This window comes from Mauremys reevesii, linkage group 6 (genome assembly GCF_016161935.1).
Source record: "Mauremys reevesii isolate NIE-2019 linkage group 6, ASM1616193v1, whole genome shotgun sequence".
In the NCBI taxonomy this organism is placed as follows: domain Eukaryota; kingdom Metazoa; phylum Chordata; order Testudines; family Geoemydidae; genus Mauremys; species Mauremys reevesii.
The window spans coordinates 84,199,203-84,225,812 of NC_052628.1; the positions used below are offsets into that span (position 1 = coordinate 84,199,203).

At 39.2% G+C, this 26,610-nt stretch overlaps 1 protein-coding gene and 1 long non-coding RNA gene across 22 annotated transcripts in view; one reads left to right on the top strand and one right to left on the bottom strand.

Moving 5' to 3' along the window:
* LOC120407914 (aminopeptidase O (putative)) overlaps positions 1 to 26,610 on the bottom strand; it is a 416,076-nt gene that overhangs the window by 183,151 nt on the left and 206,315 nt on the right. The window lies entirely within an intron of this gene.
* LOC120407920 lies at positions 5,375 to 15,716 on the top strand. The gene is made up of 3 exons (XR_005600329.1): positions 5,375 to 5,435; positions 13,821 to 13,981; positions 14,711 to 15,716. It is a non-coding gene; the product is annotated as an uncharacterized LOC120407920 (long non-coding RNA).

The window sequence follows — 26,610 nt, forward strand, 5'->3', positions numbered from 1 at the left end:
GAAGAGCAGGTGTGAATACAGGCAGGAGGTATTTATCAGTAAAATGATCAAAGTAGGAAATAAATACAGCAAAAATGGTTTCAAAAGAAAACAAGTTTCTATCCAAAGGCAACAAAAAAGCACATAGGATAAAGCACACACACACACAAGCCATATTTGATTTGTTAGAATCCAGACAAGTTAACAAACATGATACAGTCTAAGAGCCATATGCTTCAATCACTATGAGGTGCACAGGGAAGCAGAAAGCCCTTTACCACATTGATATAGTCGGGAGAAGGCAGAGGGGAAATGTGGATACATGGTGTGTTCTTCCCCACTCTGCATAGTCACCACCACATCTAAATGAATATAACAGAACCCTGTACTAAGGGAAGGTCTGGTCTGATGGGGGAGGAGTTGGGGAAAATGCTATATGTGGTATAATTCACTAAGGAAAATGCTTAAATTGCATTGCAAATTATGGCTGCCGTGCTCTGCTTTCTGAGACAGCTTCGTCTACACTTAGTAAAGTGGAAATTCAATGCTCCAGTAAAGTTACTTAACTACTCTTGTAATAAGGTGCTTCTTGGTGCGAGTAAGGATGGCAGAATTTGGTTCTAGGTAGTTACTATCCAAGGGATTAAAGGAGCATTACCAGCCCAGTGCTGCCAGTGCCACAAATGGGACTGGAAAAGGGACAGAGCTAGGCTCCTTTCATACATATGTAGGGTTGCCAACAGTAATCACACAAACCCAAACACCCTTGCCCGGCCCCTGCCCTGCCCCTTTTCTGTGGCCCCACCACCCCTCCATCACTTGCTCTCACCCACCCTCAATCACTGTCACCAGGCTGGGGCAGGGGTTTGGAGGGTGAGAGGGGGCTCCAGGCTGAGCCTGGGGCAGGGAGTTGGGATGCAGGAGGAGGTGTGGGGTGCAAGCTCTGGGAGGGAGTTTGGGTGCTGGAGGGGCTCAGGGCTGGGGGAGGGGATTGGGGTGCAAGTATAGGCTCAGCAAGGGGGCTCAGGACTGAGACAGGGGATTGGGGTGCGGGACGGGTGCGGGCTCTGGGAGGCTCACTGGGTGCAGGAGGGGGCTCAGGGCTAGGGCAGGGGCGTAGGAGGGGGTGAGGGCTCTGACCTGGTGGCAGTTACCTCAGGTAGCTCCTGGTTGGCGGTGCAGTGGAGCTAAGGTAGGCTCCCTGCCTGCCCTGGCCCCACGCCACTCCTGGAAGTGGTCAGCATGTCCCTGTGGCCCCTGGTGGGGGGGCAGGGTTCTCTGCATGCTGCCCATGCCCCGAGCACTGACTCCACAGCAATGGGAACCGCGGCCAATGGAAGCTCTGGGGGCAGTAACTGTGGCCAGGGGCAGCGCAAAGAGCATCTTGACCCTGCCCACCAGGGGCCGCAGGGTTGTGCTGGCCGCTTTCGGGAACGGCGTAGGACCAGGTCAGGTAGGAAGCCTGCCTTAGCCCTGCTGTGCAGCCAGACTTTTAGCAGCGTAAAATCTCCCAGTTTGGCTTCAGTGGCCTCCGGGAGATAGAGCCCAATTTCGAGAGACTCCTGGCAAAACCGGGAGGGTTGGCAACCCTATGTATATGGATTAACATCTAGTATTTCCTTTCTAATCTCAGGTATCCTCTGCCTCCACTTAATCCATATCCCAAATGTTTTCCAAGATCCACACAGTCCGAGGTGATGCAGCATAATGGTAAAGAACAGCAAGTTTTAGAGGCAAGTCTCACCTTCTGAACATGGGCCACATGGCCTTATGATATTTCCAAGACGCAGATTCTATTAATCTGACATCTTAACTTAAAACATCGTGGCTTGTGGTTAAACAAACAACAATAACAAAAAACCTGTACAATAACCATCTTCTTATAAAATAATAATAGTTCAGAAAAGCAGGTTAAATGCACTTAAATCAGCTATATCACAACACACATCGCAAAAAGCTGAAGCACTAGTAAAGGAATCAAGTTACAGAGAACAAAGAGCAAGAATAAATAGCACTTCTCCAAATCTCTACAAAAATCAACTCAGATTATCAAGAACAACAACAAAAAAGGGAGAGGAAAAAAGCACAGAAGCCGCTGAACATGATGAGACATTCCATTTGATTACCAACCCCCTGTTGAGAAGAATAACTGCAACTTGGGGGTATTACTTTGGTCATTTTTAAGTAAATGACCCCTAGCTGTGGCATGTGCAGTCCTACAAATAAAAAACACAGAAATGTATCAAATAAATAACATTCCAGACATACTGTTGGCAGCGTTTCGACCATTTGGCTAAACAAAACAAGGGTAACTTCAGGCTCAGATTAGGGTATGCATTTTAAGTATCTACTAAACATATATAGGGAAATAAAGGTAGAGTTTGTATTCCCAGTGTCACAGTTTCTATTCTAAGTTATTTAAATAACAGGAAGGTCACACTTTGGCAATATGCATCTTTTGTGGAAAAAATAATTTATTTATTTTTTTACGTGGAAATATATTCAAGGCACATTCAGTCCAAAATGAAAATGTGAAGCTTTCGAAATGAATGGAAAATAAAGGTGTGTAGGAGCAAAATTTCATTTTAGAGAATTTGTGCTCACGTTGCCCCCCTTGCTCTGAGAATACCTCAAGTGATCCCCTTTATTTTGCTCGCTGTCATCATGCAGGATGTTCCTCCAGTTTAGGGCATCACATAATTCCCCTCTACAGCTTATCAACCCCACTCCTGAGACTGCCAGAGGTGCCACCAAAGAGCAATGTAGGGTGCTTGTTTATCCTAACCTCACCTTTTCTAAAGGCTGAACATGTGGCCTCCACAGAACGTCCATTTCCTACTGATCCAGGAAGAAGTTTGAGTCTTCAACTATAGTCCCATGTATTTACTTTACAGAAATTCTAACTTTCCAGCATATATTTGAAGACCATATATTTAGGCCCCCTTATTCTCACAAGACACTACGTTCTGTCAGATTATGTGGGATGTCAGCTATACTCGTCAACATTATCTACATTTTTTACTACCTGTATCATTCCCGAAGGGCTTGATAAATACAACAATGCTCCACGTGAAGCCTAGGATAACAGGGATGATGACATAGTTGTAACATCTAGTAGACCAACAGAATTTTCCATCAAGGATATGAATGTTGTGCCCTTGTCATCAACATGATTTACTGATACTAAGCTCAAGGTTTAGTACCTGTTGTCAGGAACTCTTGATGTCTACATTTTAGGATACAATCCAGCATTTTAACCCATGAGGTGCAAATGTGTCTGAACACTACATTCCCAAATGAGTGCGATCTTCACATTTGACACCAATTCCTAAGGTTTGTACTAATATGCTGGACTACATCACCTGACATATTCCAGCACCAACATCGTGTCATCTTAACTACTATCATGCTGTAAGTAAGGGCAGTCAGCCTTCAGACAATTAACTATCTCCAACTCAGTTGTTTTTCTTTCAGGAAATGTGTTGAATAAAGGAGATATATATTATTCCTGACCTGTGCTGTTACTTAGAACAATGGACTTTCTCTATCAATGATATTTTCAAAATGAAAATATTTAAACTCTGATTGGCCCAAATTCTGCAGTTTCTTTTCAGGCATTCAGGCAAAGCTCTAAACTAACACAATAGGGACTACCATAGGGTTTGGTGCATACAGCTAAAACATGAAATAGAATAACCAGTAAGATAAAGAGAAAATAAATATTTAAAAAAAATGTCTTAGAATAGCCATACTGGGTGAGACCAGTGGTCCATCTAGTCCAGGATCCTGGCTTCCAGCAGTGACCCGTGCCAGAGGGAATGAACAGAACAGGGCAATTTTCAAGTGATCCATGCCCTCTCATCAAGTCCCAGCTCCTGGCAGTCAGACGTTTAGGGACACCCAGAGCATGGGGTTATGTTCCTGACCATTTACAATAATACCCATTGATGGTCCTATCCTCCATGAATTTATCCAATTTTTTTAACACAGTTATATTCTTGGCCTTCACAACATCCCTTGGCAATGAGTTCCAAAGATTGACTGTGCGTTGTATGAAGAAGAAGTACTTCTTTATGTTTCCTTTAAACCTTCTGCCTATTAATTTCATTGAGTGATCCCTGGTTCTTGTGTTATATGAAGGAGTAAATAACATTTCCCTATTCACTTTCTCCACATCATTCATGAGTTTATAGATCTCTATCACATTCCCCCTTAGTCATTTCTTTTCTCAGCTGAACAGTCCCAGTCTTTCTAATCCCTCCTTGTATGGAAGCTGTTCCATATTCCTAATCATTTTGGTTGCCTTTCTTGGTACCTTTTCCAATTCCAGTATGTCTTTTTTGAGATGGGGCAACCAAAACTGCATGTAGTATTCTAGGTGTGGGCGTACCAGGGATTAATACAGTGAAATTATGATATTTTCTGTTTTTTATTTACCCTGTCCCAATGATTCCTAACATTCTGCTGTACATTGAGCAGATGTTTTCAAAGAATTATCTACGATGACTCCAAGATCTCTTTCTTGAGTGGTAACAGGTAACTTAGACCTCATCATTTTGTATGTATAGTTGGCATTATGTTTTCCAAGTGCACTACTTTGCATTTATCAACATTGAATTTCATCTGCCATTTTGTTGCCCAGTCATCAAGTTCAGGGAAATCTCTTTGTAACTCTTCACAGTCTGCTTTGGACTAAACTATCTTGAGTAACTTTGTGTCATCTGAAAACTTTGCCATCTCACTGTTCACCCCCTTTTCCAGGTCATTTACTGGTCACAGTATAGATCCTTGGGGAATCCTGCTATTAACCTCTCTCCACTGTTAAAACTGACCATTTATTCCTACCCTTTGTTTCCTATCTTTTAAGCAGTTAGTGATCCCTGAGAGGACCTTCCCTCTTATCCCATGACTGCTTACTTGGCATAGGAGTCTTTGGAGTGGGACCTTGTCAAAGGCTCTCTGAAAGTCCAAATACACTATCAACTGGATCACCCTTGTCTACATGCTTGTGGACACCCTCAAAGAATTCTAATCAATTGGTAAGACATGATTTGCCTTTACAAAGCTGTCTTGACTCTTCCCCAACATACTGTGTTCATCTATGTATCTGCTAATTCTGTTCTTTTCATTTCAACCAGTTTCTCTGGGCCTGAAGTTAGGCTTACTGACCTGTCATTGTCCGGATCACCTCTGGAGCATTTAAAAATAAAATAAAAGCGTTACATTAGCTATTCTCCAGTTATCTGGTACAGAGGCTGATTTAAGTGATACATTACATACTACAGATAGTAGTTCTACAATTTCATATCTGAGCTCCTTCAGATCTCTTGGGTGAATACCATCTAGTCCTGGTGACTAATTACTGTTTAATGTATTGATTTGTTCCAGAACCTCCTCTATTGACAACTCAATCAGGGACAGTTCCTCAGATTTGTCACCTGAAAAGAATGGCTCAGGTATGGAAATCTCCCTCACATCCTCTGCAGTGAAGATCTATGCAAAGAAGTACATTTAGCTTCTCCGCAATGGCCTTTTCTACCTCGAAAGTTCCTTTACCATCTTGATCATCCAGTGGCCCCTCATGACTAATTGGCAGGCTTCCTGCTTCTGATGTATTTACAATTTTTTTTGCTCTTAGTTTTTGTGTCTTTTGCTACTTGCTCTTCAAAATCTTTTTCGGTCTGCCTAATTATACTTTTACACATGACTTGCCAGAGTTTTTGCTCCTTTCTATTTTCCTCAGTAGAATTTGACTTCCAATTTTTAAAAGGGTGTCTTTTTGCCTCTAACTATCTCTTTTACTCTGTTGTTTATCCGTGGTGGCATTTTTTGATCCTCTGTTTTATTTTGTCTTTTGGGACATACATTTAGTTTGAGACTCTATTATGGTGTTTTAAAAAAATTTCCATGCAGCTTGCAGACATTTTACTATTGTGACTGTTCCTGTTTGGTTCTGTTTAACTAGCTTCCTCATTTTTTGCATAATTCCCCTTTGTGAAGTTAAATGCTACTGTGGTGGGTTTCTTTGGTATTTTCCCCTGTACAAGGAGGTTAAATGTTATTACATTATGGTCACTACTACCGTGCGGTTCAGTTATATTCATGTCTTGGACCAGATCTTGTGCTCAGTTTAGGACTAAATCAAGAATTGCCTCTCCCTATGTGGGTTCCAGGACTAGTTGCTCCAAGAAGCCATCATCAATGGTGTCTAGAAATTTTATCTCTGCATCCTGCCCTAAGGTAACATGTACCCAGTCAATGTGAGGATAGTTGAATTCCCCCATTATCATTGGGTTTTCTGGTTTTGTAGCCTCTCTACAATCTCCCTGAGCATTTCACAATCACTGTCACCATCCTGGTCAGGTTGGTCGGTAGTATATTCTACTGCTATACTCTCATTATTCAAGCATAGAATTTTTATCTGCAGAGATTCTATGGCACAGTTGGATTTATTTAATTTAGATTTTTCCTATATTTGACTATGCTTTCTTTCACATATAGTGCCACTCCCTTACCAGCTCTACATACTCTGTTGTTTCTATATATTTTGTACCCTCGTATTACCATGTCCCCTTGATTATCGTCATTCCACCATGTTTTTGGGATGCCTATGATATCAATATCCCCATTTAATACCAAGCACTCAAGTTCACCCTTATTATACTTTTAGCAATTGTATATAAACACTTACAAAATTTGTCAATATGTAGTTGGCTGCCTTCAGCTGTTGTCATATTTTAAAGATGTTACATTGGTTTAACACAGTGGAACAGCTAACACATGTAAGATTTTTTTTTCTCCAAACCAGAGTCCCAAAATCATTCAAATAGGTGGCTGCACTTTCTCAGCCTTCTGATCCCTGTGCTGTCAGCTTTTCTCCTTTTCTCTCAAAGGATGGAGGACATGGTTTCATGTTAGAGAGACAAGGGGGGTGAGGTAATATCTTTTATTGGACTGACTTTTGTTGGTGAGAGAGACAAGCCTTTGAGCCACACAGAGCTCCTCACCCTCTTTGTCTCTCTAATATTATGAGATCGACACAGCTAGATCTACACTACATACATATTCTTGTGTTGTCAGTAAGAATGAAAATAAAGCTTCTTATTTATAACCAGACTACAAGACATGTCAATGTAATGGGGTGCTAGCCATTTAAGACCAGAGGAGGCTGCTTAAGAGGAAAGCTATCCTGTTCCAGGTGTCCAGAGAAGGCCCAACGCAGTAATTAAAATTAAAGTAAAATTAAAATGGACACTAAGTGAGAGGAAGATAGTCCCGGGCAATAGTTAGTGTCTGGGGGGGTGGGGTGAGGTGAGAGTATGAAAGCCCAGGTTGCTGTTCCTTTAGGGCCTGGGACCAGGATCCTTTCTGAGTGAGTGGGACAAGGCTTCCCTTTCTTCCAGCCAGCCCAGACTAGAGTTTGGGGTAATTAGAGCCACTGGGAACATCAAGGGAGACAGATGACAGGGTGGGTGACTTAGGAAGAAGGCACCAACCCCAGTCAGAGAGAGTACACAGGTCAGAGTGGTCAGGCCTGAAACCACACAGTCCCAGGAAAGAGGGCTTTGGGGTCCTCAGCCTAGGGGTTGGCAAAAAGATTCTCTTTTGGGAGCTGGATTATGTTTAATAAATTAGACTCCAAAAGAGGGGGAACAGCAGTGGCACTCCACGCAGCAAGGGGGCATGCTTAGAAACTGCCCCACTCCTACCACAGGTTCCAACTCCATGGGTGCTCCAGGACTGGAATACCCACAGGGAAAAAACGGTGGGTCCTGAGCACTCACCGGCAGCCCTCCTATCAGCTCTCCTCTACCCAACCAATGCCTCCTACCCGCTGGCAGGCCCCACATGTCAGTGCCTCCCTCTCCCTCCTGCCCACCTCAACAAGCTGTTTTTGCGGTGGGCAGGAGGCTGAGGAGAGAAGGGGAAGGAACAGGGATGTGGCGTGCTTGGGGGAGGGGGTGGAACTGGGCAGGAAGAGGCTGGGCGGGGGTGTGGTCTGGGGGGAAGGGGTGGAGTGGGCCTGGGGCAGAGCCGGGGTTCGAGCACCCCCTGGCACTTTGGAAAGTCAGCACCTGTGCCTCCTACAATTAGCATTGGGCAGAGAACCACCCGGAGCCTATGCATTTCCTTTTGTGCCCTGCTTTTCAGTCACCTTTTTGTCCATCCCTAAGTTGAAGGTCCAAAGCCCTCCTTCATGGGACTGTGAGGTTCCAGTCCTGCCCTCCCTAGCCTCTCCCCTTTAGTCCAAGGTTAAATTTCCACAGCCTTCCTTCTGGGGCTGTCTCCCTTTAAGTCTTGGCCTTCCTGGCCTGTGAACTCTCTCTCTCATTGGGCTTGAAGTCTCCTCTTTGAGTCACCCAGTCATCTGATCATTCTCTTCTTGAAATTTCCCACATGAGTCTAACTACCCCAAACACCAGTCTGGCCTGGCTGGGAGAGAGGGGAGCCCCACCCACTGTACAAGGCTCTTGGTCTTGGGCCCCTAAAGGAATATAGGCCAGGCCTTTTCTACTCCTCCCCCTCCTAGACACTAACTATTGCCTAGGCCCATCTTCCTCTTATCCACTATCTGTTTTGGTTATTTCTTCCACTTTCCCCAGACACCTGGAGTAGGATAATGAATCCTCTCAAACTATTACTGTCTCTGGTCTTTAGGGGCCAGAATCCTGATACCATCAGACACAAGCCCTGGTCTAAGAATGGGTTTTCTAACTGGCTCCTGAGCTGGAGTCTGCAACATACATCGTTGTACTGTCATATGTCAATCTAAAATATGTATTTAACAGAGAAGAAAAAGTCATGGCCATTCCTCGCCATCCAAAGTTACAGGAATTTAACCTTCTCTTCCCTTATGTGGAAAAGTAGAACTTGATCTGAGTTTGGGATGTGAACAGTTAATTTACTTCTGCAATTACATTAAGGCCTGACCCACTCTGTGCAACCTATACAGAGCCTGAAGGTGCTGTCTTTTCAAGTTTCACTTGAAAACTTGCTGGCCCAATTTGCAAATAACTTCTGCCAGCAGGCCAGAACAGGTTGCAAGGGTGTGGTAAGGAGCACTGAAAGCCACGCCCAGCAAACAAAAAATACAGCAATCTTCCCAGAAAGTTGGAGTGGTTCCTAATGCCCATTACAGAAAAATGCTTTCAACAAGTACATACTTGGGTACAGTTTTCAAACAAAAAGGGCTTTATTCTGACCAAAATCATAACCCTCAGAAGTTTGATTGCCACATAATTTGATTGAATGAGGTCTAAAGTGCCTCTCCCAACTAAGCTACAGTATGTGAAATATGAACACAAAAATATGGTATGAAGAGACGAGTATAACACATAGGAATGGAGAATTGGGCCCCAAAGGGGAAGAATTATTTTTCATTTGGTCTGAGCAGCAGAGATACACTTTTTTCATTAGACTTGATTACTTCAGTACACAACAAGGACAATCAAAATTCGCCCACTTGGATTTCCGTAACGAATAAATAAAAGGTTTCCAAGAGGGGCAGAGATCAGAACAGTAGTCTAACTAGCTGAGAAGCCATCTCTCTGGCAGCAATTCTGTACAACTTTGTCTCCAGACTAATTATATACAGGTGCCCATTAGAACATAGCTGCAGAAATGTGCCATCGCTGACTATTCTCATGTAATTTTTAGTCAACAGGAAAAGAGCAGACATATAGACTCTAGCTTACTGCACATGTGTACACTTAATTAGTAGCTCTTTAGTTAGTGATCTGACAGTGTGCAAAGCACATTTCTAACAAACTTGTCCGACCTCTTTTGAAGCTTGAATAGATGGGATTAAGAGAAACATTCTCATGTAATATACAGAGTTATAGATATAACTCCTCACTTATTTATCAAGATAACAGAAGAGATCCTTAAAGGAGACCCTCCAATCCCATCAACTGGAAAATAACATTTCTACTTGAAAATTTTGCACTTTCTATAGTTAAAATAAACATTCACGATCACTATAACTGAAAGAAGTTAAAGAATAAAAATTTTGTTCAGTACCTCCGGTACAGTCAGTTTTACTCTCTCCTATTTAACGAACTAGTTAGTTTATCCTTTTATGGAAAACCCTTATTAAAAATCAGCAGAGGAATAAAATTAATCCTGTTAAAATATTTTTAAAGGAATGTTTTAAAAAAATCATCAGAATGTGCTTTTTTAAATTGCTCTACCAGAAACTGGAATTTGTAAAAATTAGTCAATTAGAAATTCAAAGTGACAGCATCTCTTTAAATGTAATCTGTAAGAAAATCCAACTTCTCATTAGTTTTTGAATATCACTGTATCTAACCTACAATTTCCCAGGTAAGTGAAGCAGGGAACAATCTTCTTCCAGTATTATTTTTATTCAAGTCTGTCTTTGACTGTCAGTTTGCTGTTGTGATCCACCTTTCTAGTATCATAGAGTAACATGGTACCTTACTAGTACCTATAATGTCCTGTGTTGTCTGTACATTTTACTCTGTGTGTTAAACAACTACTGATGAGAACAATTCTCCACATCTTGAGCTGCAGGCATTTACACTGTACTCCACCCGTTTGCCCAAAACGTAAGGATATATAGTGATGTCAAATGAGATGTTGTGGAGGCAGGCGGTGGCTTTTAGAGCATTAGAAACATCAGACTGAGAATATAAATAAAAGCTGTCTACACAGAAACAGGTTTCTTTCCAGAAATTCAAACCATCGAACCAACAAGTCACTCATTTTATGGGTGACAGTCACCCTGGTGCAGCCAGCTGACACATCTCTATGCACCACATAAACCACATTGTAGTGCTGTGCAAGGGCAGAGCAAGGCAATACTAGACGAAAGAACGGTCTCTGCGACCCTTGCATGCCAAGAGTGTGTGCTCTGCTTCAGTTCATTATAGGCTGGCAGTATGGCCACAGGCTCCATGACTAAATGGATCCAACATTCAAACCCCAAACCAGAGAGGGGCAGCCTGCCCAAAGACTGTCAAGTGTGAATTCCATCCCCACTTAGTTCCCTGCACAAAATCAGATTATTTGAGCTTTTATACAGGTATGGGTAATCTTACTCAAAACAGGCTGCCTTTCTTATTGCTAAATACGGTATAAATTATCTATTTGGCTTGAAGCTTTGTAGAAGATGAACAAATGGAGAGGAAAAAGAGATGTGAACCTAAATTCAGAGAGTAAGACATGAAAATCAGCAGTGTTTGCAGGAGGTCTCTGGTTATTCCCTTTCGCTAACATCCAGATTATCCATTTTCCTTGGATACTCAATGAACAGACTAAAGGTAAATCCTTGCTCAAAAGGAGAAGTCACTGTTTGTGTGACTCTATATTCATACAGCAAGCAGTTGCTGTATATATAACTTGAATAGCTTTTAGTCTGAGTTTAAAACGTCTTTGGTTTTACAAATCAGCCATGGGTTTGATTCTTACAAACATTGTTTATACAGAGAAATCTTCTTCAGGAATGGGGGTAACTCAGGAACCCCTTGATTAACAGTAATAAACTAAGCCATATTGGAAACATTTATGAGAGCTGACAAACTATAATTTTCATATGCCAGGATAGCTCTTCTAATGCCCATAGAAGGATTAATCAGATTAGCTTTAGCTGAAATGGACACAAAGCCTCATTTGATAAATTTTGATGCATTCCCAGAAGAGCAATAAAATAGATGCACAAAAGAGAACTGAAATATCCCATACCATCAAGCTAGTCCCCCTGAATTTAACATCCCTTGCTTCATTTAACACTCCTTTTTTTCCAAACACGAATGAAAGACTAACAAAGTGCACTTCATAAAGGATATACGTGCAAAATTCTGGCCGTTATTTCAGACACATGATTCACTTTAAAGATAAAGGAAATCAACACGGTTAAAAGCCTACCCAACACTTTGAAAATTTAGCCCTAAGCTTTTAAAAATTAGACTTCTAGCCTAGTTACACACACCAAAAAAAAACAAACCAAACAACCAAACAACAACAAAAAACTTGAGAAATGTATTTTTCCTTCTTACACTGTATCAGGAAATCCTGCTGTATCATGGATGATGGTCTCTATTAACAGAGACGTGCACCTTAATAGGACATTCAATCTCATATACAGGACTGAATTGTCTAGGTAAGGAGTCCATATTTGAAAATAGGGTCCTTTATCTCAAGACTGCAAGTGTAAAAAGTACTGTTATAGTAACTAAAACAGGAGCTGTCTTTAAATAGCCAAGTAAACTACACATAAACTACACGTAGCAAAATCCTAGGGCATTTAAGTCATGCACCAGTCTTACCAGAAATGAAACATTTTTCCCTTCTTCTTCTTAAATATGTATTCAGTTCTGATGCTCCACCCTCCTTTCAAGGATCAGTTCTGGCTTCTCCTACTGTCTGGACAACGTACAATAGCAAGGCAGGAACTCTCAAAATTCTTTCACACAGAAGTTTTTTTCAGGCCACTCTTAGGCCCCTGACCTTGTGTGCCTTAGACAAGATCATCATCCTAGAACAATTGGACCCATAATAGGGCTACTCATTTCTTTCAAAAGCTCTTCCTCCCACATATTGATGGTACCAGAAAAAAAGCTTTCTGTAAGTTTTATTATAATCATAGTACATTATAACTTACTTATTGATGTTATGCTGTCAAAGACCATTCAATAATATCCAACATGGTGGTAAACTATATCTTTGGAAATGCTCTTATTCAAAACATGAGTCAAGTTAAGAGCAGGATGAAATGACACCATATTTTAGGTTTCTGGTTCAGCATGGTCCCTGTGATTCAGGTGTTGGTTGTGAACAAACCACCTCATCTTGTGACCATTTCAATATGAGATATAGGCGCCAAATGCCACTTCCTTTCCACCTAGCCAACAGTAAAGCCTGACTACGAATGGGGTCCAGAAATAGAAATCATCCTTCAAACCCTAACACTTGTCACAGAAAGGCTGTATGGACAGATGAGGCCTCTCTGTGGGTTTAAGCATGTGGAACCATATAGTGATGCCAGCCCCTCTCCATGTTTTTACAAATATGCATCACAGAGGAAAGCTACGTAGCACAAAGGACTTTTCTTGCTTAATATTCCCCCTTCAGTGTAAGTATAGTAGTACCACAGCATTTAAAGGCACTCTGTGCTCACAGGATCTATTGAGGGCAGCAAATGGATGGCCCTGTGAGTGGAGAGAGGCAAATGAAATAGTAACTGAGTGCAGCACAGTCCTGTAAAATGGTTTACAGTAAAAACATATGTACCAACTTTCTAAAGAAAAATATTTTAAAGGCTAAAGCTTTCTATGCTTGGTCTGGCAGAATGTGTGGAAGGACAGGGTCATGTTACTGAAATTATTTTTGGGAAGTGTAAGGGAAATCCCTTGAGTCTTTTTGGAATGACTTCTTAAATAAATACACCTGTCTCACTGTAAAATAATCTTTCTACATTTTGCTCATACAAATGACTAAAAAAAGGTACAACTTTTAAGCTTCACAATCAGCATGCGACTAGCCCTCAGCGAGGACTACCCATTTTGCTAAATCTGAAAATAATTGGTTTTGAATCAATGTCACTAATGTTCCTGTACTGAGTATTCACAGTAGGAAATACCACTAAATTTCACCACAAGCCAAGTACTTCCAAGCAAGGAACTTACAAGTGCCCAATGTTCTTTCTTAAAGAAACAAACAGGGAAATTGAATGCAAAATCTACTGCTTACTGCAATGATAAGGCTGAGAAATAAGCACTAAAATGTCAGAATATTCCCAAAGTTAAGATTTGTCTGCCAATATTATCTCAGATCCACTGCATCTATGTAATATTTTGTTGTCCTATTTTCTTTGTTTACAGGGAAGGTAACTGATGCAAAGTATGACTGAATTTGAAACACCTCTGCTCTGGCTGACACAAGAAGTAGCATTAAGGGTCTTCAGAGGCAGAAGTGTCCCACCTGAGGAGCAGGGGCAAATTCTTCCCTGAGATGGATGTATAATGTTCCCACTTACTTCAGTGTGAGTTGTATGCACACATCTAAGGGCAAAATTAGGTCCAGACTCTTGAGGATAGAGCTTTCTCCCAGATTTTATGTGGAATGATTGCCATACATATTGCTGACATTAAGTTAACATTATTTCCAAACCAAAAAAGGGTGTAGATTGCTACATTATTCCACACATAGCTGGTAAAGAACATTCAAGCTGCAAAATTAACAGTTTGGAAATTCTCAGTTAATATTATCCATTAATATTCCTTCTCATTCATTTACGTAACTTGTAAATTTAGTCGTATCAAAGTAAAGACAAAGATCACTTCTTAAGAGTATGTCTACACTTCAGCTGCAAACGTACTTCCCAGACTGGATGGACAGACATGCACTAGCTCTGCACAAACTAGAAACCTTATATTTGAAACGCGCACATTGCACTTGTCCCCTTCACAGAGTCTTCAAACTATTCTTTGTACTCTTGCTAAAATGATAAATATGATGAACAGTCTCTAGTGATGTTTCTCATTTCCAGTCTGAATGCTGATGTTTGTCATTGATGGATGTTATTTGATCGTGGATGGATTTCATTATTTGTAGCTTTCCAGCATGGCTGTTACTGGAATCCCTGGATTTCCTGGTTACATTGTGGAGCTTCTGACAAATATTAACTGAGTTGGGAGCCAAAGTGTGAATAAGTTAGTAAGATAAATAGCCAGACAACAGGGGCAAAATGTATCTGCTTCTCCATTTTCAGTGAAAATTTATTCAAGGAGGCCTGATTTTGAAAGGGATCTCAAAGATGACCTGCACAAGGGGAAAAAAATGGAACTTGTGCCATTCTTTGCTTCTTTATGACATAGAAGAAAAAGTCTGAAAGCTTCTCCCCCTCCATTCCCCACCAATACACCAACACAAAAAGAGCCAAGAGGAAGGATTCTGCTTGTTTTTTACCCTTAAAGATCGCATGGTTGCCTGGAGAACTTCTAGAATTATTACATCATAAGAGGCAAAGAAGTGAAACTTGGTTGAAGGAGGAAGTAATTTTTATTCCAACCGTTTCAAATTATTTGTTTGTGTTAATACTTATTTAATTAAAAGTTTGGTAGAAAAACTCTCATTGTCGTATCATCGTCATCTCAACTGAGGACTGAAAAAGCTCCAAAAATACTTTGCATCATCCAAGAAGCCATCCAACAATAAAAGGAAAAACATGGCTTTACATTCCTAATATTTTTAAATAAAACAAACACAAATAATTGTGGACCCAAATGGTGGGATGAAACTGTCTAACTATCACATATAATGTATACATTTTTGTTCATATGTAATAGCACCCACAACTTCAGGCTTTCAAGACTCAATCAGGAATCTGCTTTTTAGTCCTCTTCTTCCACATAAAGGAAATCACAAAGGGCCTGACTTCAATGCTGTCTAAATCCATTTTGACATTCAATACACCATTCATTATACACTAATTCTGTTAGACTTTTACCCTTTGCATGTAGTTACAGATTTCACAACACACTATATTTCTTATCTTAGATCTCTATTGCCAAAGCCTATTTTTGTAACAAAGCAATCCTAGTAACATGCACTATTTGTTTTTCTTATTTTTATCAACTTCTATAAACAATATGTGAACTGCATATGGTGTGAAATGGATGCTTTCAATTTACTAAATAAGCATCCACTGCTACTTATTATTTTGATTAATGAGGTACAACAAAAAAGAGAGAGAACAACATAGAAGAATAAGTAATGGCCCCAAAATTATTTTCTTAGTTTATTTTGTGCAGCAGCCATACAAGCCTTCCTTTTTTGTGTATATCAGTCAATAAGATATCTGTTGTGCTTTTTGCACAAAGAACAAAGATGTCTTTATCAATTCTCAAAAGTCTGTAGGAGAAACCATTCATGGTGTCAAACCTCCTAAAACCCTTTCAGCAAATAATGAAATCCATCAGTGATAAATGTCAACATACTAATTTGTTAAATACAGAACAAAAGCAACATTCAGAAGAGGTGCCTCATTTCATGTTATATCAGCCTTCCAATTTGTAACAACTTTATGGCAGCCCACAGATCATACAATATTAAACAGAACAGTATTATAAAGACTAAAGCTAGAACAATATACTCTCCATAGCAGAAATGCTTAATAGTTCAACAAAATTGTAAACAAAGTGTTTTGGAACATTAAATTCCTTGCAATGTAGTCATTTTTCCTCTTTTTAGGAAGATTTCTTTCAAAATAAAAAAAGAAAATAAATAGAAATGAAGATTCTATTTGGAACAGAGTTTTATTTATTATGTTGGTGGAAAAATAAGATTAAACGACATTATGAGTTATAACCAGTGAAAGCAAAGTGGCTGTGTGCATGTGAATTACTGTATGTATCGTACAAGAGGTCTAGCCACCATTCTCTGATTATACCACTAAGAGCAGTTAAACTGCAGATGTCTAAGGCAGTAGATGTCTAACGAAACTGTTAACCTGTCTTTCTAGTAATAGTGAGTGCCAATTGCTATTAGTTTATTTTGTTTCATTTTTTAATCTAATTTAGTTTTGCAAGCATCTTCAAACCTGTATCAATCACTTAGTGACTGATCAATTCCTTTACCTGCTTTATAGTATATTAATGCAGACTACATTTACCTGCATTTTTCAGCTGTTTCAAATAGAAGTAAATCCCACTGTACTAAAATACTGTCTGTTGCCTCTGTCAAATCTTTTGTTGGTTTTCAAACAGCATTCTGTTATCTAGTGTTCTGTGAATCTATATAATAAAACTATGACAGTAGAGAAGAATTTTGAAGTTGATAAGTAGTTTTTTTAAATGTCATATTCTATATCTGGCAAATGAGAGATTAGAATAAAGATTGTATTAACACATATTCTACTAATTTCAGGAGAGGAATTGTTACCACTTTCTGTAGTTTGGTTTTATTCAAAGAATTCAAAATAAAACAATAAAAAAAAAATCAACCCAAGCCATCTCCCCACATTTGACCTCTCCCAACGTTCCTTTCTGAGGACTGCTCAGTCCACACCCTAGATCTTCTCTCTCTCTCTCGCCATTCCTAAATCCCTTATAGCTATGTAGGATTAAGAACCACTTGTAAGAGTTCATTAGAAAAACATATTCAATATTTTCCAGAAGCATCGTCAACTGCTAATAGGGGGAGGTAAATACTGGCTAACTGGTAAAATCTGTTGCATATTTTCCATCCAGAAAATAAATCATTACATTGGATCTCATTTTGATTAAACCCTGACATTTTGTTTCTCCACTACTCATATTTTGAACATTTATAATATGAAGCTATTTAAACTCTCAGTGACTGCATACACATTTATATCACATTTGGATGAGTGGCCTTGAAGATAGAAGATGTATTTTTGTGGTGATTTCATTGGTGAGTGTTTTTTTTTTTTAAGTAAGCGTTTATGTTTTCAAATCATTGACAGAATACATATGTATTGTGGAGTCATATTCATCCCTCAGTTACACTGGTGTAAATCTAATGCTCTTGGCTTTATTAGCACCAGAGAGATATACTACATGCCTCAGGTTGAGACTTATTTGCCTTTCAAAGTAACAAATATCTGCAATCTGGCACCACTGGAAATATTTTGTTATTATGAAGACAGACAACTACAGGACTTGTACCAAATTTAAAACCCATTCTTAGAACACTGTAAGGAAACAGTCAACAGCAAATATAAGTAGTAACAATTGATTCTGTTGTTTGGTCTATGATTTAAAACACTTGAATTAACAATTGTTCCGCATCTAGTATGCTTTTTTTTTCTCCAATGGAATAACTGCTCAGTGCATAAACATAATTTTGTTGAGAATCCTGTCTTCAATGCCTATGGCCCCCCTCATCGGAAAATAATGCAATATGTAACACAACAGACTTACAGTACAGTGTTGACATTGTAACTAAATTAAGCAGCCCTTCCTGCACTATTTTAGGGTAACTATAATGTCTTCATGAGTTACAATGGAAACACCGAATTCTGAACTCAGCTCTTGGCTGCTGAATAGAGGAACTGCTTCTCTGTAAATATTTTGTTATAAATGTAAAATGTATGTGCTATTTTTAAGATTACACATAAATTCTGTTAAATCAAATACATGAACAGCAACACCAGTCAAGAGTACTATGCATTACTGGTTCTACAAGGCAGTGGAGAGCATTAATCTTTCCTAGGCCAGGCCACAGGGTTGCTACAGTAGCCTCTTTGGACTCAACATGTTCCATCCACATGGAGGTGCTGCACTCACGTGCCCTGCCTTTTTTTTCCTCTGTCATGCTAGGCTCTCTGTAGAGTTTAGCTGAGATCCAATCTGCATTGCGAGGTGCGTAACTTATCTGCAGATGCACAGAATACTGTGCCTACCTTTGGAAGAGTAACAACACAGTTCTACTGGCTGAGGATCCTAAATAACACAGAGACAAGGGAAGGATTTTTCTCTTGAATGATTCATGATCCGAAACTTTTTTAAAAAATACACAAAATCCTGGCAGCTCACTTTTAAAACCACATGAGCACATAGTCAGCTTGGCAAAACTCAAGTCTATAGGTATGACAAAAAATGATTAACATAAAAATCCAACTCACTATAATGGAGATTGCTGATATTTTAATATGTTTTTCTGTTGTATTTTCAGTATTTGTATTTTGGTTAATAGTAGCTGTCCCTCTAAGAACAGGTTGGCAGATATTCCACTAATAGTGTGCATACACCCACTATACTCAATATGGATTATTTGGTCAGCAGTGTCATATCTATGCCCTCCATGTGACCTCATGCCCCCAACTAAGCACATAACAGGCACAGCCACCCCAACTGCCCCTCAGGTCCTTCACTACTGAATCTTGATGACTCAATAGTAGAAGGGATGAGAAGCAGGTTGTAGAACATAGACAAAACACATCTCAAAGAGCCACAGCTACTATAGGATAAGTAACCATTTCTTCTTCTGTGGCTGCATCTACACTATGAAGTAGGAGTGCAATTCTCAGCTTGTGTACACATACTCATGCTAACTTTCATCTGACCCCGTATGATAAAAATAGTAGTGTAGCCATGGTAGTATGGGCAGCGGAAGCTTATGTTAGCACCCTCAAGTACATACCCATGAGATTCAGGTGAGTTTCTATTCAGTACTGCTAGTGTAGGCCGCTGCTGCTGCTGTCGCCCAAACTACCATGGCTACTCTACTATTTTCAGCATGCTAGCTCAGATGAGAGCTAGCATGAGTACAGTATGTCTGCACAAGTTGGGAAATATACCCCTAGCTTGTAGAGTAGACATAACTTTTGAGTGCTTGCCCATATGTATACTCCATTGTTGGTAACTCCCAAGCAATGATTTACTTGCAGGGAGTGGGTACTAGTAGTGTACCTGAATAATGACTGTAGGTCAGCTATGCCTAAGTTTACGACTGATCTGGATGACTCTACAGTAGGATAGTGCTAGGTGCGCGTGTACTGAAGACCATGCAGCTGCCCTACAAGTATCTATGATTGGTACATTTCTCAGAGAAGCAACAGAGGTTACTTGCGCTCTAGTGGAGTGAGTTGTGACCTTTTATGGTGGGATTATATTAGCCAACTTGAAGCAATATTTAATATTGGCCAACATCCAGTTAGAGAGTCTCTGTTTTGTCCCGGCCTGTCTCCATTGGCTATGAATAGTCTGGAGAATGCTCTGAATTCTGTATAGTTTTCTATATACATCTTTGTTCAAATGTGCTTTTGGAAAGAATATTGAAAGGTAAATAATCTGATTTAAATGGATATCACAGACTATCTTCCATTGACTTTTTGGGTGGTGTCTCAATGGACACTCTGTCCTTATGAAAAATTGTATACCAGGGACCTACAATCAAAGCTTTTAACTCCCCCAAACTTCTGGCTCACAGTATTGCTACCAAGAAGGCTATTTTAATGGAAAGGTGAAACTGGGAGCATGTGACCAAAGATTCATATAGTGGTCCTATCATCCCTGCTCAAACAATATTTAGATCAGAGGGATGAATAGGGTTTGTAACTGAAGGGTAAACCCTCAAAATTCCTCTAATAATCTAGCCACTGTGGGGTGAGAGCATGTTGAATATCTGTGAACTGGAGAATGAACCACCAACATAGCTTCTAGATGAACTCTCAGTTCACTGATGGTCCACAGTTCTTTTGTTTCAGAGGATAATCTAAAATGTCTGGAATCTGTGTTTGAGAAGGTGAAAATTGGCACTGTTGAGCCCAGACTGTTCTTCCACTTAGCAGAATAAGTGTGTACGGTTAAGTCTTTCCTATTATAGAAAGGGATGTTTTGAACCTCTGACAAACATGTTATCTCTGAGTAGGCCCGCCAACTAACATCCACACCATGAGATGAAGGACTTGGCCACAATTCTGAGATGTCAGGTCTGGTCACAGATGTAAGTGTAACAGAGACTGGATAGAGAGATTTTTGGGTTCTGGGCACCAAAGTTGCCTCACCCAGGCTAGGGCTACCATGATTGCCTTGGTAGAATCCTGCTTGAGATTCCTAAGAATTCTGAGCAGTAATGGAATCAGACGGTATGTATGGAGAAGGCCAGAGAACCATGGAATCAGGACTGAATACAGAATGGATCCTGAGCCTTTTTGGAACAAAAATGATGACACTTCCTCCCATAAACCTTTTTGCCAATAAAGAAAACAGGAAGACCTCACTTGAAAAATATCATTTGATTCACATCTTTTCATTGATGGACTACATGGGGTCATCTACAAATTGCCTGCTGAGGCAATCCACCAACATGTACTATATTCCTAGCAGCTGAACTGCCCTCAGCATGATTTTGTGACAAATGCAGAAGTTCCAAAGACCTTTTTACATAACCAAGTTAGTTGTGCGTCTCCTTGTTTATTCATATAAAACATAGCTATAGTGTTGTCCACCATGACTAGTATTGTTAAGCCTTTGAGGACAAGAAGGAAAACTATGCACCATCACCAAATAGATCTTAGTAAGAGGACATTTTTATGCCTCTTGAGGAGTTCAGGGCTCCTCATCTTAACATGAAGGTATTTGTCACCAGAGTCTTTGATGGAAATGGAGGGGAGAATGGAACCCCCTAGCAGATTTTCATTAGGTCATCCACTGCTTTAATGATGACAGGACCTATGGTAGAATGTATACTAGCATGTCCAGATGATGTTTGCTTGGCTGATACACAGACTTTAACCACCTTTGCTTGCAACACAGGTGAAGTCTGGGACATGAGACACATAGGTTGCTGGAAGCCACGTGGGCTGGCAGCTTCAGACAAGTTCTTACTAATTATCCTGGGGTGATCAATCCATTGATGACCAAAAGAAAACTTCTGGCGCATTGCACCTGGCTTCCTTTTTCAGCTCTTTACATCCACTCCTAGCATGTGTGAAAAATGTCATTGTCCAGCCACAGGCAAATTAACAGCCCTGAATATTTTAAAGCAGAGTATACACAACTAGTAGAAATAGCTACATGCAAGAGTATGCATATTTCTGCCAGGCACTTTCCACTATTTACATTTCTCCTACAGTAAGTATGTATGCGAGAAATATAACTGTTCTATTTATCCTTATGGCTTATGGAAGATTTTGCCCATATGATCACTTATTTCCTCTTCCCAAATTGTACTTTTACAAATAACTTTTCATATTTCTAATAAGCAGCAAAGATGCTGCTATCACTGTATTTAGTCTCCACAAAACGTTATCAAGAGACTTCAACCTGGATTTAAAGTTTTGATCAAATGTAAGGCAGCTATTTTTTCAGTCTGATCTTTGGGTGCCCATTTTTCTTCCATCATCTTCTACCTACTGCTGAGTCACAGCCAAATTCAGACCATAACTAACACCTTTTGCATCAATGTCAATTACTTTTACCTCAAATGTTTATAGCTACTGGATTTATTTGTGTTTTGACCATCCACTGAGATTATGAAAAGTTAAAATAGCTAATAACAGTAAAATATACAGCATAAAATATTACATAATTTTGATGTATGCTACATGCTAATATTTTAAAAACAATAATAATGATAAATTCTAAAAAAATAAGGCCAGAACAATAGACTTTTATAGAGCACTTGAGTTGCTCAAGTGGCTACATAACAACAAAATGAAAATATAAATCAAAACTTTATCTGATGACCAATCTTTCCTGTTTACAAATTGTTATGTCCATATTAAATGGCAATAAAACCAGTTCTTTTTAAGAAAGATGTTAACACAAGTTATATAAATTAGGGGCCCAACTGTCAATTCTACAAGATGTGGTGCTTACTACAATGAGCTTCTAATCACAGTACTACACACTACACCTGGAATAAACATTTGCAGGATCAGGCATTAAGGTTGCTCTGAATGCTCTGTAGTCCCCCTCTGGTCTATCTTCTGTTCTCGTCAAGCTGCTGCATTTTCCTGACACTTTTCCCCCGCTGCATTTTCCTGACACTTTCCCCCCTCCATCTCCATTTTACAGCAATCAAGCTTTTCCATCATAGCTCACAATCTCTCACCATTCTTGATTTTACTCCTCTATACCTAGAAGGACAAATAAGGGGCTTTTAATTTTCTATAACAGATTGTAAGCCCTCCTGCTACATGTAGTAGAGGCAGAAAAAGTGAATCACAGTTCTCATACAAAGTGGGGCAGCCAACCATTTTCTCTTTCAGGATTAATAAAGCGATCTTGTGAGCTGCTTGAGCACTTCTAAGAACCACTCACCTCCAGTGCATGTTACTCTGTTCCACTCAAAAAACTCATGATAGAACTTTCTAATCCCAGAAAGAAGAATTTGGGGAAATTCTTTATGCTTTCACAGAAAATGTCTTTTTTCATGAATGAGTCATTCACCTGAAATTCTCTTATTTTGCTAAGTACAATTTTGTGCTAACCTTTGAGAATTAGGGAGACCTGATAACTAAGGAGGTTAGTTTTCCTGATGGCTGAATAGTTCCACTATATGTTTTCCCTACAAAACCATATAAAAGCACAGTAGGTAAAATGAGGGCAGGTTAATAATAGATAGGGTAAATGCAGTGAAGATATAGCTTAAATACATTAAGTAGATAGTTAAATGATTTGTAATACCTTACTATATAATTCAGAGATTAGATATATTTCATGGATCAAGACATCATCTTATCTATACTAGAAACAGCAGAACTATTCAGAATTATGTCACAGATATAATGTCAATGCATCGTACCCACTACTCCCAAGTTGATACTCATACCAAAGACATACTCCTGATACTGTAGTATGTATTAAACTAATTAACCATCCCCCTCCCCCAAAAAGTTATGCACGCTGCAAGTAAGAAAGGAAATTGTAGCGAGTTCCCTAAATTTCTCTGCCAAAGTTTCAACATTTCTCTGAATATAGCCTTGGGACTATTCTGAGCCGAAACTGCTAATTACATCCATGCAAGACCAAAGACACTTGAAACAGTTTCATAATGTGGACTAGGAAACGAACCTATAAAACTAGCAGTGTTTTTTACCAAGTGAAGGAACTGAAATCTGGAAAAAGAAAATACCTAACAGCTAACAAATGAATGTAACATACAGTCAGAGCTAAAAGGTTTCAAGTAAGAACTGTTCAAAGACTTCTTGGGCAAGAATTCAATTTCAGGTTCATCTTCTACATCTTCTTTGAGCTCAATCCACTGAAATTAGTGGAAAGACTCCCGATAAGGCACTTAACATTTTTAGACTATTCTGAAACAGCAGAAACTGTTCTCCGAAACATTATCTCGGCTGCTTCTGGGCTTTTAAAGGATCTGCCACTTTTACACAGGTATAATGCCGATGATTTCATTAGAGTAAAACTCCTGATCTAAAGGGTGTAGATCAGATCCAAATTATGCCCAATGAGCATATTCTATTAAAAACAACCACCACCATAAATGGAGAGAAAGAGAACATCCATGAGTAAACTCAGACAGCAATGTATCTTGCACCAATATTTGCAAAAATGAACAATGTTTTATACCGTATTTAAATATTTTTGAATGTTTTCTACATTTTCAAATACATTGATTTCAATTACAACACAGAATACAAACTATACAATGCTCACTATATTTTTTATTACAAATATTTGCACTGTAAAAGAACAAATAGCATTTTTCAATTCACCTAATACAAGTACTGTAGTGCAACCTCTTTATCATGAAAGTTGAATTTACAAATGTAGAATTATATACAAAAAAACCTGCATTCACAAATAAAACAATGTAGAACTTTAGAGCCTACAAGTCCAAGCAGTCCTACTTCTTGTTCAGCCAATTGCTCAGACAAACAAGTTTGTTTACGTTTGCAGAAGATAATGCTGCCTGCTTCTTGTTTATAATATCACCTGAAAGTGAGAAGAAGAGTTTTCATGGCACTGTTGTAGTGGGTGTCGCAAGATATTTACATGCCAGATGCGCTAAAGATTCATATGTCCCTTGTTCATTTTCACTATCTGAGTTAGATGCCACCAGCAGAAGGTCGATTTTCTTTTTTGGTGGTTTGGGTTCTGTAGTTCCCGCATCAGAGGCTATGTCTACACTAACACGGTAAGTCAACCTATGCTACGCGAATAACGTAGCTGGAGTCGACGGACCTTAGGTCAAGTAACAGCAGGGTCTACACCACAGGGGGGTTGACAGGATAAACTCTCCCATCGACTTACCTCACTCTTCTCATCGGAGATAAAGTACAGGGATTGACTAGAGAGTGATCTGCTGTCAATTTGGCGGGTCTTCACTAGACCCACTAAATCAACAGCCGGTAGATCGATCTGAGAGCCTTGATCCCGGCTGTAGGGTAGATGTAGTCAGAGTGTTGCCCTTTTAAGACTTCTGAAAGCATGCTCCACACCTCATCCCTCTCAGATTTTAGAAGGCACTTCAGATTTTTAAATCTTGGGTCAAGTGCTATAGCTATCTTTAGAAATTTCACATTGGTATCTTCTTTGCATTTTGTCAAATTTGCAGTGAATGTTCTTAAAACAAACAATATGTGCTGGGTCATCATCCAGGACTTCTATAATATGAAATGTATGGCAGAATACAGGTAAAACAGAGCAGGAGACAGACTATGCTCCCCCAAGGAGTTCAGTCACAAATTTAATTAACGCATTGATTTTTTTAACAAGTGTCATCAGCATGGAAACATGTCCTCTGGAAAGATGGCCGAAGCATGAAGAAGCATATGAATCTTTAGCACATCTGGCATGTAAATATCTTGTGATGCCAGCTACAACAGTGCCATGCGAACCCCTGTTCTCACTTTCAGGTGACACTGTAATTAAGAAGTGGGCAGCATTATCTCCTGTAAATGTAAACAAACTTGTTTCTCTTAGTGATTGGCTGAACAAGAAGTAGGACTGAGTGGACTTGTAGACTCTATAGTTGTACATTGTTTTGTTTTTTAGTGCAGTTATGTAACAAAAAAACTACATTTGTAAGTTGCACTTTCAGGATAAAGAGATTGCACTACAGTACTTGTATGAGGTGAATAGAAAAATACTTTTGTTTGCCATTTTTATAGTGCAAATATTTGTAATAAAAAATAATATTAAGTGAGCACTGTACATTTTGTAGTCTGTGTTGTAACTGAAATTGATACATTTCAAAATGTAGAAAAACATTAAAAATATTTAATAAATTTCAATTGGTATTCTATTGTTTAACAGTGCAATTAATTGTGATTAATTTTTAATCACGATTCATTTTTTTTAGTTAATCGCATGAGTTAACTGCAATTAATGGACAGCCCTAATTGCAATAGAATAATATAGGAAAATAATAAGTATAAAAATACAGCAAAATCACACTAAAGTAGAAGAATTCAAACACAATGGGAGTTCAGGTGAAGGAGGGTTCTTTTTAGAGGGTAACTGAGGTATTTTTAATTTTATTGGAAGTTAAGACATCATGAAGGGTGTTTTACAAATGTGCAATATATCCGCTCTTCTAAATAAATGTTACCGTACTATGAATATACATGAAGAAAGTTATAAATAACTGTTTATTTCTTTCAGACATTAAAAAACTTTCTTTGCTAAACAAACAAACAAAAACCAAAAAACAATCATTATTGCAAATAGCCCCTTTTATCTCCAAATTGCTCTACAAATATGAATTAATCTGGTTTGGGAGGGAAGTATTACCACCTTTATTTTAAGGTTAAGTGATCTCTCTAAAGCCACAGGATTCAGTATTTAATTATTTCCCTCCACCATCCCCATCCCTGATGAATAGACATAAAAGGATAGAAGATGATCTGGAAGTACCTGGTTCACCAGAGGATCGTACTCTGTAGAATAAAAACCTCAACAAAAATTAGCAGTGGAAAAGAAAATAGCCACATGCTATTTTTTTTTTTAAATAGGAAAGAAGTTTCTCTAAGGCCTGGTAAAAACCTATGAATCCCTCCCATTTTATCCGCTTTATTACTGCCTCTACAGCAAAAGTGAGTCCAAACGAGGGAATCAAACCAAAAGCTTCACCATGACAGTAGTGTAGCTACTAGCCAACAAAGCTTACCCTTGAACCTTTTAAAGTTTTTTTTTCCCTCTCTAACACATTCTTTAGTCAAATGTATAATGAATATTC